Source organism: Leuciscus leuciscus, assembly GCF_965113295.1.
Source record: "Leuciscus leuciscus genome assembly, chromosome: 20".
Classification (NCBI taxonomy): domain Eukaryota; kingdom Metazoa; phylum Chordata; class Actinopteri; order Cypriniformes; family Leuciscidae; genus Leuciscus; species Leuciscus leuciscus.
Genome location: NC_138744.1, coordinates 12,987,701 through 13,002,073, shown reverse-complemented (window position 1 = coordinate 13,002,073; position 14,373 = coordinate 12,987,701).

The following is a 14,373-nucleotide window of genomic DNA, read 5'->3' as shown; positions in this document are numbered from 1 at the left end:
ACTCCCTCAACTGCTGATGTCATTCTGTTGCGTCCTTACCTCATTTTCTTCCTCCCATTTATTCTCTCGCTCTCTTTGTCTCCAGGAGATAGTCTTCTGTGCCAGTTGTTCTCTTCTATCTGCAAGCTGTCAGCCGGTGGTGCCCTTGACTCGCGACCTTGACGGAAACGATGGACCTTAATACAGGAATGTATTTTTTGTTTAATCAGCAGGCATGTGCACTAGTGAAGGGTCTTACAGGAGCAAAGGCCGCCCCCCATTTGAACAGAACTGTATTATTGCCCTGTGGGCAGCCGCACGCTTCTCCAGTTTTCTGTTTATTTCATCTCAGCTGGTTCGCGCATTAAAGCAGTAACGTCCTTTCAGACCACTTCCATGAAAAAATTCCATTTTAATAGATTAGGACAGAGGCCCACAGGATGAATCAAATAAACAATTGCAAATTCACAATGATTTATCAAACAACGAAAATCACAAACAGCGATTAATCCTGTCTGGGCATGACTCTTTCCATGCCAATAAAGTCTCTCAACTGCGTAGTCTTGGGAAAGGGGTGCAGAGCTGCTGAACATGTGGTGGTGTCTAATCACGCAGCACTGTTATCCCATTAAAAACCGATGCTGTAATTTCATTTATGAGACAGAACAGCAGTTGTCCTCCTTAGCAGGAAACAAATTAGATAAATATCTGTTTATCTCTACACTCTGACATGAAGTATATTAAGCAATGAATTAAATCCATTAAATCTGTTAATATGAGCTTGTGCATGGGTGTGAATGTCACTTTGACATCTCTTCAATCAGATACGAAAAGATGAGTGTAGATGCCACAGCAACAATAACAATATAGGCTATTTATTTAAAATATAATCATATGTCATGTGTCATGTGTCAGAGCAGGTATTTTTTCATCATAAATTATTTTGGAAATTCAGTTTTTGCTTGCAAAAAATATATAAATTTTATTTTACAGTATTTACAGTAAAAAAAATTAAAAAATATATATATATATATATATATTAGTTTTAGGTTTTAACTGTAGCATTTTTGTAGTTTTTTTTTGGTAAAAATAGTGTGAAAAAAGCGTGGCGACATCTGGTCAAGAGAAAAATTGGGGTGTGGGGGAAATCTTACCCCGGGGGGCATCTCATCCCATCTTACCCTATTTGTGTGAAAAAGAGAGAATTATGAGCCATATCTTGGGAGGTAGCCGTCAGCAGTCAACCAAAGACAGGTGATCCTTTTGTTTTATCTCAGGGAGAATGAGGGGTGAACGCTTGCTTTAAACTGACAAAACACTGCAGTCAAATATCACATCATACACACACACTACATTTCTCTCTATCGCTACTGTCAGAGCTGAATGTCTTTTCCTATTTCATCAATCCTTCATTTCTCTCCTCTCCAGTTCCATCTCTCCTGCCCCTCCTCCTTCGTTTGTCCTCACGTCAGTCCATACAGAGCAAACAGACATATTACTGTTACATGCGCTGCATGCGAAAAAGCCTCTTCTCACTTCCACAACACTATCTTTTAATTAGCACCCACTTCTTTACAGTTAATTTCAATTTGCCCTATTAGCGTAAGCATACAACTAGCAAATCTTTGCTAGTGCTAATTTTATATTCACTTATTAAGGGGCTTATTAGAGCTCATATTAAATTATGGATTGAAAAGCTACTTGAGAAAGGAAAAGAGAAGGGTGAGAGAGCAATGTTGTTTAAATGCATAATTTCCAATGTTTTAGTCCTTTTTAACCAATATGGACTGGGGGCATCTATACAGTATGTTAAAAATAATGTGCTTAACTATAATTTTTTTTTTTAAACATTTAGCATCTTTGTGCTATTTAGCAAGGTATTATGTTTTGATGTATAAAAGGAGTATTAAAGGCTGCACTCTGCAACTTTTTGCTAATTAAAAAGTTGTAGGCTACACATAAAAATAAGTAGCACTTTGAGAAATATCATTCAAATGATTTGTGTAACAACCCTAGATGTAGGCTATCAGTCTAACAGAAAAGGCTAGGATGGGTTGGAATTAAATCCAAGAATCTCCATTTCATAATTTTGTGTAGTATGAGATGGAGATGGAGATGTAACAGACGTAAAGGGACAAAACGAAAGCAGTTTAATTTCATGCCTCCGGGCCACTAGGGGTCAGTCCAAAACCATTCATACCACTGGGATGAATAAAATCCAGTGAAACTTATATAGTGGGGATGGCCATTTGTACTGGGGTGCTTCTCAATTCTTATTTGTGCATCCTCATTTCCTTTTGTCGTGTCTCAGCTCCACCCTCTATAGGATGCGAGGGAAGGCTGCAAGGAAAGGAAATGAGGACCGAGGAATCGAATGAAAGCTTTTTTAAACATTGGAATACTTGATCACTCGAGCGTCACATCATAGCGTCATCAGCTGCGCTCAAAGGATCTGCCCTTATGTTCTTAAAGTTTGGTTATTTAAAGGAACACTCCACCGTTTTTTCATATTAAACTATGGTATTCCCTTAACTAAGACGAGTTGATACATACCTCTCTCGTCTCAGTGCGTGCACTCAATCGCTCTGGCGCGTGGCGACACTTTGATAGCACTTAGCTTAGCCCAGTTCCTTCATTAGAGACCAAACAGAGATGAAGTTACGGAAAAGTGGCGGAATAGCACTTGGGAGCACTTCGACTCGGCGCAGTAAAAAGTCACGTTGGTTCTAATGACAGAAGTGAGAGGGAGAGGGGGAGAGGATTTTTCAGGCGTGACTTTTTACTGCGCCGAGTCGAAGTGCTCCCGAGTGCTATTCCGCCATACATTATAGTTATCCTTTTACCCGCTTAGAAAAGCGCCACGTTTTATTTTGTGTCACCATACTTGGTCGTGTAACTACTCGTGTAACTGTATTTAAATAGGGAAAACGTGGAGGTGTTTGGTCGCTTCTAACATCATCTCTGTTTGGTCCCTAATGAATGAACTGGGCTAAGCTAAGTGCTAGCAAAGTGTCGCCGCGCGCCAGAGAGATTGAGTGCACGCACTGAGATGAGAGAGGTATGTATCAACTCGTCTTAGTTAAGGGAATAACATAGTTTAATATGAAAAAACAGTGGACTGTTCCTCTAAGAAATTCATAATAAATAATAATAAAGCAAGATACCCTGTTGAAATATGTGAGATGTGTGGTTTATATAAACTGCAAAGGTAAAGTATAAATTAAAATTATTGTGACCAATGTGAAGGGGGAGGAGAATTTATATGTGCGTCACGTTTAGTCGATAAAACTCTTCCGCAAAGGATACACCAGTGAATCCTCCCTCATAACTGCTCTGGAAGCCTCCTCACTACTCGATCCTCGCCTACTCACTGTGCAATGAGAGAATTGAGATGTCCTTCAAGATGGCTGAACTCGATCGGTTTCCGGGTCATAGGATGGAGGACGGAGGAGAAAGGAGACGAGGAGGAGGGATATTGAGAAGCACGCCGGTGTCCAAAACGAGGCTGCATTTTAGACATACATTCGTGAACTTCCCTTAGCACTTCCCCTCAGGAGAATCTCCACCACCATTTTGAAGTGCGTTCAATTTCGTCAAGTGGACGAGGGAAGTTTATTTGGACAGACCCTCGACCCCTCGATTTTGACCAAGGGAACGCCTATTAAAAAAAGACACTTCTGGCAAATCTATGGACCACAATGCACTATGATTGTGACGTCACAGCAGGTCGCGCTTAAAGGGTTAGTTCAGCCAAAAATCTAAATTCTGTCAGTAATTACAGTAATTACTACCCTCATGTTGTTCCAACCCCGTAAAACTTGAGTTCATCTTCGGAACACAAATTAAGATATTTTTGATGAAATCTGAGAGCTGGCTCACTCCTTCATAGGCTGCTAGGTAATCGATATCTGCCATCCCTGAAAAGTTAGTAAAGACATTGTTAAAATAGTCATTAAGTCCTTAATAACCTTAAGTTTATCAAGTGATGAGAATACTTTTTGTGCGCAAAAACAAAACAAAAATAACGACTTCAACTATTCATTTTCTTCATTGTGGGCCTCTGAGTGAGTTCACGTAGAGTAACAGCGCAGCGCTTCTGGGTTGTATGTCAGAACGTAGGCTCACTATTGGCCGACGCTGGTCATGTGTGTGATGCGTGTGATGCTGGCCAATAGTGAGCCCTCTTTACTAACTTTCTGGGCAGGCAAGTTTCAAAAATTTTCATTTTTAGGTGAACTAACCCTTTAATTTATCCCCACCCCACACAACTCTAGTGTATGATATTGGAGTTATTTGGACATTTAACCGAATGTAATACTTTTTGTAGCTACTTTAAGCTGACTTTTTTAACACAGTTATAGTTTATTGTATTGTTATAATTTTTGTTTGTGTTTTTTTTATATTTTATATTTTATATAAATATAGCCTATTAATATATTTAGGGCCCAAGCCCTGAAAGGATTTTTCCAAGCCCTGAAATAGATCTAAAAAAAAAAAGAAAGAAAAAAAAGAAAAAAGAATTACGACTTCTCTGGCACTTTTTGGCCCCTTAACATGGTCGAAAACTCTTGAAACTTTGCACACAGGTCAGAACCCACGGCCATCAGGGCCGGGCTGAAGCTGGTACCCGGGCGTGGCAGGGGGGCTAGACAGCGCCCCCTTGAATGGGGTCCGAAAATTTGGTCCATATATCAAACACGCTTGAATGTATTAGTATGTAACTCGGTACACATATAGATCTCATCGGGCTGAACAACTTTGGTGCTCTTACTTTTTAAGCCAGCCCAACAGGAAGTCGGCTATTATGGGTTGTTTGGAAAACGCATGCTCTGGAATTTGATATACTCCTCCTAAGGTATTCACCCGATCGCCACCAGACTCGGTCAGCATGATATTTAAAGTAATGTCAAAAAAGTAAACAGAAAGAGTATATTAATTGTGCCATCTAGTGTTGTATAATGTATAAATGTGGTTGGATAAATCTTTTTTTTTTTTTTTGCTTTTAAACAGTGTTTTAAAGTGCACTAATTTCATTTTATTCCACACTGCATTCGCATCTATATTTAAACATGATCAAAGTCCACTTACCATCACAGTTAGGATATTATTTTTTGTTTAAAATGTTCTCTGTCTCTGTCTCCCTCTGTCTGTCTTTCCCCTTTTAAATTCTTGAGAACAGTGTTTTAAAGAAAAGCAGAGATAAGCGGAGCAGAGCGAGTGTTTTCAATTAATTCCTATGGAGGTAGGAATGAACTAAAAAATATTCACTCTGTTCTGCTCTCTCCTCGGCGTGGACGCGCACAGTTATAAATGCCCGTGCAGCCATCCGCGTTTTAGTTCCACTTTAAAATTAGCGGCAGTTCGGGGGCAGATTGCTTGAATTGTGAGTTCTATAGCCTATTATTTTTAATGGAAAACACAACAACAAAACAGTACAATGACAAATTCGCTTAAATAGGCGCTTTTACACAAAATAATCCGTCATCATCATGTAAGCCAACTCTTGTTCAGCTCACGATTTATTAAGCAGACATGTTCAGTTTTTAATTCTAGTGTCTGTTCTCCAACTGAACTAAATGATTTTATCACACACACACACTGTTACGTTCAGGTGTGTGTTGGTTGAGGCACAGATGAAGCAAGATCCAGTTGCAGCACACTTTATTAATTAGATTCTAAACTTGAACAAACTAGGACAAGAACACAGGAACGGAACAGAACAACCGAACAACAGCGTAACTGTAGACACAAAAACAGTCAAACAAGAACTCACAAAGACAGGACTGAAACACAGGGCTTAAATACAGGGGTAAAGGATAACAAGGGGGCGTGGTTAATGGGAAACACCTGGGATGATTAATAGACAGACAGGGAACCACTAAACATGACAGGACACAAAACCACATCGTGACACACACACACACACACACACAAATCAAATCGACGGTGGGGGGCGGTGATATATTTAAATCTGCATTTTGTAATATCTGCACCTTTAAAGGGCACCCCCCTAGTCTCATTAAATGTATGCTTCATATTTAAATTTTATTACTACATTTTATCAATAAATTCAATTATTTAGAATAATAAGACATAGATCTTATTCTACCCTAGGTAGGGCTGATCAAATTAGATATTTTACACTGAAAAATAACAATTGCATTAAATAATGTTATGAGACTGTTTTAAATAGAAGTTAATTAATAATCGTTGGAAAGAATTATACTTTTAAACATAACACTAAACTGCCAGTAGGTGGCAGTCGCCTCGACTGTCTTAATGAGCGAGCCACTGATTGATTCGTTCAAACGACCGATTCATTCATGAATGAGACAGATGTTTATGAATTGATCATTGAATCTTTGACTCAACCGATTCGTTCAAAATGCTGAATCATTCGGTAATGAAAAAACACGGATGAGTGTTGCTGTGAGATGCCCAATAGTGAATGTTATCGAGAGCACTCAATCCCATAATGTACTGTTGCTGGTGGACTGCATGTCCAAATTCGCTTTCTCGTTTTTATTCACTCATTTTGTGGACTATTAGTCGAGTAATGTCATATGAGCGTATAGGGGGTTGACCTTTCTGAGTGAATTTTGTATGTTTCAACATTCTCCTCCATCAAAACCCAAAGCTTTATGCTTTGTTTTGATTAACTGATTACATAAAAAACAGTTATAGGGTATTAGTATTCATATTTGTGTTTAACAAAACACCTCTTCATAATGAAAACCAATCTTTATATGATGTGTATAAAATGTGTCCTTCTTGAATGTTGTTTCCTATTTGAATTACATCTATTGCTTGGACTTGGAAATATTTTCTGATCCTTGCAGATAAACAATAGCATGTGACCAATCATTATGTGCAGACCCATGACCCAACCAATAATTTCAGAGATAGTGAAAGGGATTAGTTCAGGCTATATATATACCAACAGTGGGATTTGACTTGAGCCATAAATTTCAATCTTTTCTGTCTCAGTGTCTAATAACCAATGTATATTCATAGTCATGGGCAGCAATCTTGTTATTTTAGTCAGTGAGTTTGTATAGTGTTAAAATTTGTAGTACAAATGCTCAGAGTTTGTAGACAGTGGTGTGTTGCCAGTTTGTAAAGCTTTTCTGAAGTGGTGTTAATTATTTTTAATTTTTTTTTAAACCTATTGAGTTTGACCTTTATGTAAAAAGGACACAGATTACATAATGAAAAAGCTAGTTGGTTAATAGTAAGGTTGACAACTCACATTCTCTAGTTTATTTTCCCTAAACACGTTATTTTTCATTCAAAATGTCATATTTCGGAATAAATTAAGACTTTTTTCTTGCTATGGCTAATTTTATGAGCAGTAATTTATGTATATTGAATATAGATCAATTAAATTATGTTTTCACACTTTTATCATAGTTTAACATAATTACACTTTGTAAATTAAACAGAATAAAAATATTGTTCGCAAGTGATATTTACAGAATTATATTTGAATTTGATTTTCTTAACATTTCAAGTCTCATATCTCAATCTTTTCAATGACACTTTTGTTTCCTTGACTTAGTAAAATTCACTAACTTTTGATAACTTTAGCAAAACTGCTGTTTGTTAAAATGACACCTAATTTAAAGGTGAAATTAATGTAAATATTAAGATGAATTTTTTTACATTTTCACAATAAACATTACAATGGTTTGACTCTTTCACTGTTTGAGATTATGTTATTATATAATTATATTTAAATGATTATTAATTGTTGAGAGCAGCAAATACATATTTTCCTATAAATGTGAAATATGCATATGCTGCTCTCATGCTCTCAATAATTATTTTTATATCAATATACAAATATTTTAATTAAGAATTTTCATATTTTAAAACTGAAATGTAAAAAAAAAAAAAAAAAAAAATCTATTCATAAAAGGCATTGAGGTGCTGAGAGATAAACGTGTATATATATACGTATATTCCTGAAATGTGTATATCTGCACCAGAAAGTTGTGAATGCAGTACAAGTCTTGCAGTAAAAATGTACCATGTTGTGGTGTGTTGTAAAATAAACAATGATATTATAAAATTATACAGCCATCAGTAAACTCACCATGTCCATTGTTTGCTAAAAGCACTAAGAACTTGCGTGGGACTCTCTTGAAACGCTAATATTCTGCTGTCAGTGACACAATGAAACAGCCTGTATGAGTAATCTAGCCCAAAGCTGCTCTCATCTCGGGACAAGCGCCTCTGCTGCTGAGGGCACAATTTATGAAATGTGCTGAACACAGCTTCCGGTCTCTCATTTGCATGAGTTGTTATTGTTTGAAAGGATAAATAAATTGAAAGCACAGATGAAAAATGGCCAGTCCTCAATAAGACAGAGTATGTTTCTAGTGGAGCATGAAGCTAATCTGAAGCTTTTCTCCTTTCACCATTACCCATAATGCAGAGGAGACAGAACGCACTCGCATAAAAACATGCACTGATGGCTTTCTGACGCCTTCTCCTCATTTTCTGCCTTCGCAAAGATGTGAGGAGACTGCATAAACTTCTGTGTGGTAGTTCACTCACTTCAAAAGTCTGTGGTATTAAACCGGTCATCCGATTCTGAAGGAATTCGCAAATAAACAGATTGGTTTATTGAATTAGTTGAAGTTTGCTTTTGTGACTGACATTTTATGCTCTTAATGTCATGCAGCTCTTTGGCCAGATGCACATATTTATGCAAATGAGAATGTCAAGTGGCGAAGAATCTTTTCACATGACTGAAAGCAAAAAGAGTAATGATGACAGAAGTGTAGACAGAATTATAATCGCCCTGTGTTAACCCGAAGAACTATGAACATGTTATCAGCGCCAAAGTGGTTTATTTAATTTTTTATTTTTTACTTTTCAATTTGACTGAAACCTGTTAGTAGACGGAGAGGAAGGAGAGAGTTAATCAAATCCCTCCATCATTTCAAGAGTGTCCAATCAGTCCAGACCAACCACCTCTGATTTCCCCAACAGGTCTTGATTAACGTTAATCTGAATCCCAAACGAAATCACAAGCCTAATCAAATTCAACATTCACCAAGAGCCATTGTACAGATCATTACCAAATCCTCTTGACTTTGTCTCAGGTCATTTGAGCCTCAAATTAGACTTCTTAGATTCCTGCGAATTAAGAAGCAGCCATGAGATCAGTGCATTCGGCTAATGACATTAGTCAATCTAAAAAAGTTGCCAGATCATTGGACCTGTATGATTTTTTTTAAATGGATACTTGAGAAAAGTCTGCCATGTATAACAGGAGTTTTCCACCCCTCCCTACGGGCTCTCGCCAGCTGCGGCGGTAGAGGAAACATTGGCAGAAAGTCTCCGCCTATAGAAGCAACATCCATCACACTTGTTTGTCTTTCAACTCGGCCATCTTGGCAGACATAAAGAAAACCCTTCACAAATTGTGAAACAACAGCAGCACTTCTTGAGTTCCTCTCCACCGCGTCATTGACAAATCACTGGCTCACAAAAACTGCCACCCCCCACTTTTACCGAAAAACACATTTCTCGCTCTCTCCCACCCTCCCTGGGGGTCATGAGGTTGTCTGGTTGACAAAGATGGCTGGGATGAGATTTCTCTCAATGGGACCGGGACACATGATAGACAGCACATGACTAAAGACTTCACTGATTGACGAAATGAGCGAGAGAGAGGAAGATAGCGAAAGGAGAGGGACTCACGCACACCCACGCTGATAGACAAAGGAAATAGATGAGTATGGAAAGAGACAGGCCGAGGGAAATGGAGAGAACAGGGACGGCTGTGTGTGTTGCGGTGAGAAGGACGTGTCATCAGCAGACATGTGTCTGCAGCACACAATGGCTGTCTGCAGCTGGAGCCTGATGTTGGTATCAGAGCGATTGTGTTGCTCCAGGGGGAGCCTGTGAGCTCTGGGACGCAGGGAATCACAGAGAGGGAGAATGAGCCTTTAGAGATGGGTTCTGTGGAAATGCACAGGAGACATGTGTCAAACGTTCCGAGCAGAAATTCTGAAAGGATTGCAGCAAATACACATGATTTGGTGTGTGTTGTTCATGCATTTCTGAGATTCTGTTATTCATTGTATTTTATTATTAAATATTAGATATGATAATGTTATTTATATACACTACGTTCAAAAGTTTGGGTCGGTAAATTTATTTAATGTTTTTGAACGAAATCTGTGATGGCAAAGTAGAATTTTCAGCATTATTACTCCAATCTTCGGTGTCACATGATCCAGAAATCCTTCTAATATGCTGATTTGGTGCTCAAGAAACATTTAATGTTTAACAGTTGTACTGCTTAATATTTTTGTGGAAACTGAACTTATTTTGATTGAAAAGTTCAAAAGAACAGAATTTTTATGAATTAGGAATGTTTTGGAACATTATAAAGGTGTTTACTGTCATTTGTAATCATTTTATTACTGTACATCATTGCAGAATAGAAGTTTATTTAAAAAAAAAATGTTACATGCAAAACATCAGTAGAAATGTGATCTACTTATGAATGTGTTTTTAATGTAGTCTTGGCCTCTTTATATATGGGTTAGATCTTGGTTTTTGACGATGAGGGCATGTTACACAACCAGTCCATTTTGGCATCTGGCTAATTGATCTGTCTTCTACCAGGCGGCAGCTGGATTTCTGCCAAAATACTCGTTTACTGGTAATTAGACAAAGCCTTTTTTATTCATCATTTATTTTACTATCCATACAATTATGCCTAATTTTATGGCTAGTTGCATTGTTCAGTTTGGACTTACTGTTTTCCCTTCAGAACAGGCTTGCGATAAATGTTTTGAGGTCGTGACCCACCAGTTGAGAACCCCTGCTTGAAGAAGAACCATTGAACTTGAGACTTGTGGACTCTGTAAGAAGCTTTAATGGAAATAAGTATTTTAAGATATTTAGCCATGCGGACCGATTAGAGTTGAAGGATTATCTAAAAACTCTCTGAACGAACTTTCATTTTAAACTCCACTTAATATGTCCCCACCCGCCTCTGTTCCTCCCTCCATCTCTTTCTGCCCCCCCTATGCTTCTCATTTTCACTCGCTTAATGACATGTAATAGGGATTTGTTTCAGGCTTTCACACTTCATTCACAAAAGCTGAAATCCTCCGGGTTCAAGGCACTGTGACAACCAATGCGGCGTAATTTTCCTCCCTGTCATTATTAGATTAGCACTTGTAACATCGGAAGAATAAATTGGAGCATCTCCCAACGAACGCTAGCTGTAGGGGTCTAATGTGCATCTCTGCTGTTTGTTTTCTGGTGCAGCAGATGGAAAAGCCAGAAAAGCCAGAGGTGCTACATACTCTGCAGAAAAGTGATCATCATTAGCAACTCGATGAGTGAGTTTTGCCTTCAGCAACACATTTGAGAATTCAGTGTGACCTCAAGTTAGAATCTGAAAGGTTATTTGTTTTGTTTTTTTAAATGTAGTTTTTGATTGGACACAAAAATGATGAGTAAACATCTTAATCAGTATTTTTTTTTGGGGGGGGGCTTGTTTTCCACTAAAATATTGAAACATCCTTAAAACAAGATGGGTATTATTTTATAATTGTAAAAAAAAAAAAAAAAAAAAAAATCATATTCCTATCCCATTTGCAAATAGTTTGTCCTTGTTTTAAACGTAAACCTCATTAAATGTTGTTAGATTAATGCTTAATTAGAGAAAAATGCAAAAGAGAAAAAACTTTAAAAGATCAAGATATGTTGTTAAATATGATCAATATGTATATCAAATTTGAATGTATTGTATTAATATATCTAATATTATGATTACACAGTTTTTACCTCCAGTCACACATGGCATTGAACTTAAATGCAACTGCTTTCACCTTCAGCACAGGTCTGGCCAAGAATAGCCGACAGGGTTGGTTGATTGACTTTCTCTGTGAAGGGTAATTGATTGGCGGGGGATTACGTGGAAAGCTTGGCCCTTGATAAAGCGGGAGGGGAACCGTGGATGAGCAGCCAAGTGATTTGTCCTGTCCATACATGTCCCTGTCTCACTTCATTACCGTACGGCTCTTACCTTCTCCTCTGTCCAGCACAGCACGGGGTATTTGTTACATCCTGCTGCACTCATTGCTTTCTCTCTTGATTAAAAAGTACCTACTTCACTTTTCTCATTCCTTTTCCAACCCAGACTGAGATGTACGGCCAGAGGGGGAAAAGCCGCAGAGGAGCCTGCGGATAAATATTTATTTAATAGCTGCCAAACGCTCTCCTTTATTGTTGGTCACTGCTGAGATGGGCAGAGGGAAAAAGACTACTTTATGAGGCAATCAGACAAAACGGGCTCATAAATCACATGCCGACCAGCAAGCTGCCATGTATCAATGAGGGGGTCATTGAGGTAATGACATAGACTGAGAAAATGTTCCCAGCATGAAAAAAATCACATACAATTACAGATAATTCTATACTGCTATACTTTATTTTACGAAATTACAAGAGCTCTTACATATGCTATAGAGAAGTGGAGATTATTTGTATTAAAGTGGTCCTTTTTTAACATACTTTGAAATGAATTCATTTCTTTTTCTTTTAGCACTTTATTTGATGGAAGGAGGCATTAACTTGTTGCTTCCAAGTTTTCCATCTTGATGGAGCATATTTGAAGGATATCAGCACCTTTTTTGTTTTGTTATTGTTAAATTCTATTATTGACACATGCATGCCCATTTTTCAACAATTACTTAATTTATCAGTCAAGTATTGGTTGTCACAACGCACACACAGGGAAAAGGTAAGATCCAATCGCAAGTAATTTATTAGGGTAATCCGTACTCACAAACTAGTCCAGGCAATGGTCAAAATCCATACAAAAGCAGTCCAACAAACAAGAAACAAACAGGCATGGAACACAGAGGTGCAATGACATTAAACAACGAATCCGCAACAATCACAGAACAGACAGGGTATAAATAGACAGGTACAAACAATGTGACGAGAAACAGCTGTATGCAATGATGAGTGATAAGGGACAGCTGAGTGCAATGAAAAGACAAGAATCATGGGGAATGTAGTACGAGAGTGTGCTGGACACAGTGAGGAAGGAGGACATCTAGTGGTGACCCAAGGAACATAAACCAGACACTGTGACATAACCCCCCCTCTACGGAGTGGCTCCCAGACACACCAAGACAGGACACGGAACAAAACAAGAGTTCAGGAGGGAGGTGGCACGGTGGAGGATCAGGGGGAGGGACGGGGGGCCAGGTCCATGAAGGGAAACAGAAACAGGGGGTAACAGACTCAAAGGGGGCCAGGGTGACACAGACAATACATCAGGGGAACAGGGCGAAGCAAACAGTCCATCCGGTGGCCGGGGCGAAACAAACAGTCCATCGGGCGGCCAGGGCGGAGACTTTCCCTCGGGCGGCCAGGGCGGAGACAACAGTCCATCGGGCGGCCAGGGCGGAGACTTTCCCTCGGGCGGCCAGGGCGGAGACAACAGTCCATCGGGCGGCCAGGGCGGAGACTTTCCCTCGGGCGGCCAGGGCGGAGACAACAGTCCATCGGGCGGCCAGGGCGGTGAAGACCCCTCGGGCGGCCACGGCGGTGAAGACCCCTCGGGTGGCCACGGCGCAGGAACTGGAACAGACACCAACGGCTCAGGCACTGGAACTGGCACCACCGACTCAGGCACTGGAACTGGCACCACCGACTCAGGCACTGGAACTGGCACCACCGACTCAGGCACTGGAACTGGCACCACCGACTCAGGCACCACCGGCTCAGGAACAGACACCACCGGTCCAAGTGTGTGCGTAGCCCACACACACCACATGGCTGTGGTCATAATGGCCAGTGTCGCGGTCACTGAGGGCTCAGGAACAGACACCACCGGCTCAGGAACAGACACAAGCACAGGCACAGACTCAGGAACAGACACAAGCACAGGCACAGACTCAGGAACAGACACTGGCTCCGGCTCAGCAACAGACACTGGCTCCGGCTCAGCAACAGACACTGGCTCCGGCTCAGCAACAGACACTGGCTCCGGCTCAGCAACAGACACTGGCTCCGGCTCAGCAACAGACACTGGCTCCGGCTCAGCAACAGACACTGGCTCCGGCTCAGCAACAGACACTGGCTCCGGCTCAGCAACAGACACTGGCTCCGGCTCAGCAACAGACACTGGCTCCGGCTCAGCAACAGACACTGGCTCCGGCTCAGCAACAGACACTGGCTCCGGCTCAGCAACAGACACTGGCTCCGGCTCAGCAACAGACACTGGCTCCGGCTCAGCAACAGACACTGGCTCCGGCTCAGCAACAGACACTGGCTCCGGCTCAGCAACAGACACTGGCTCCGGCTCAGCAACAGACACTGGCTCCGGCTCAGCAACAGACACTGGCTCCG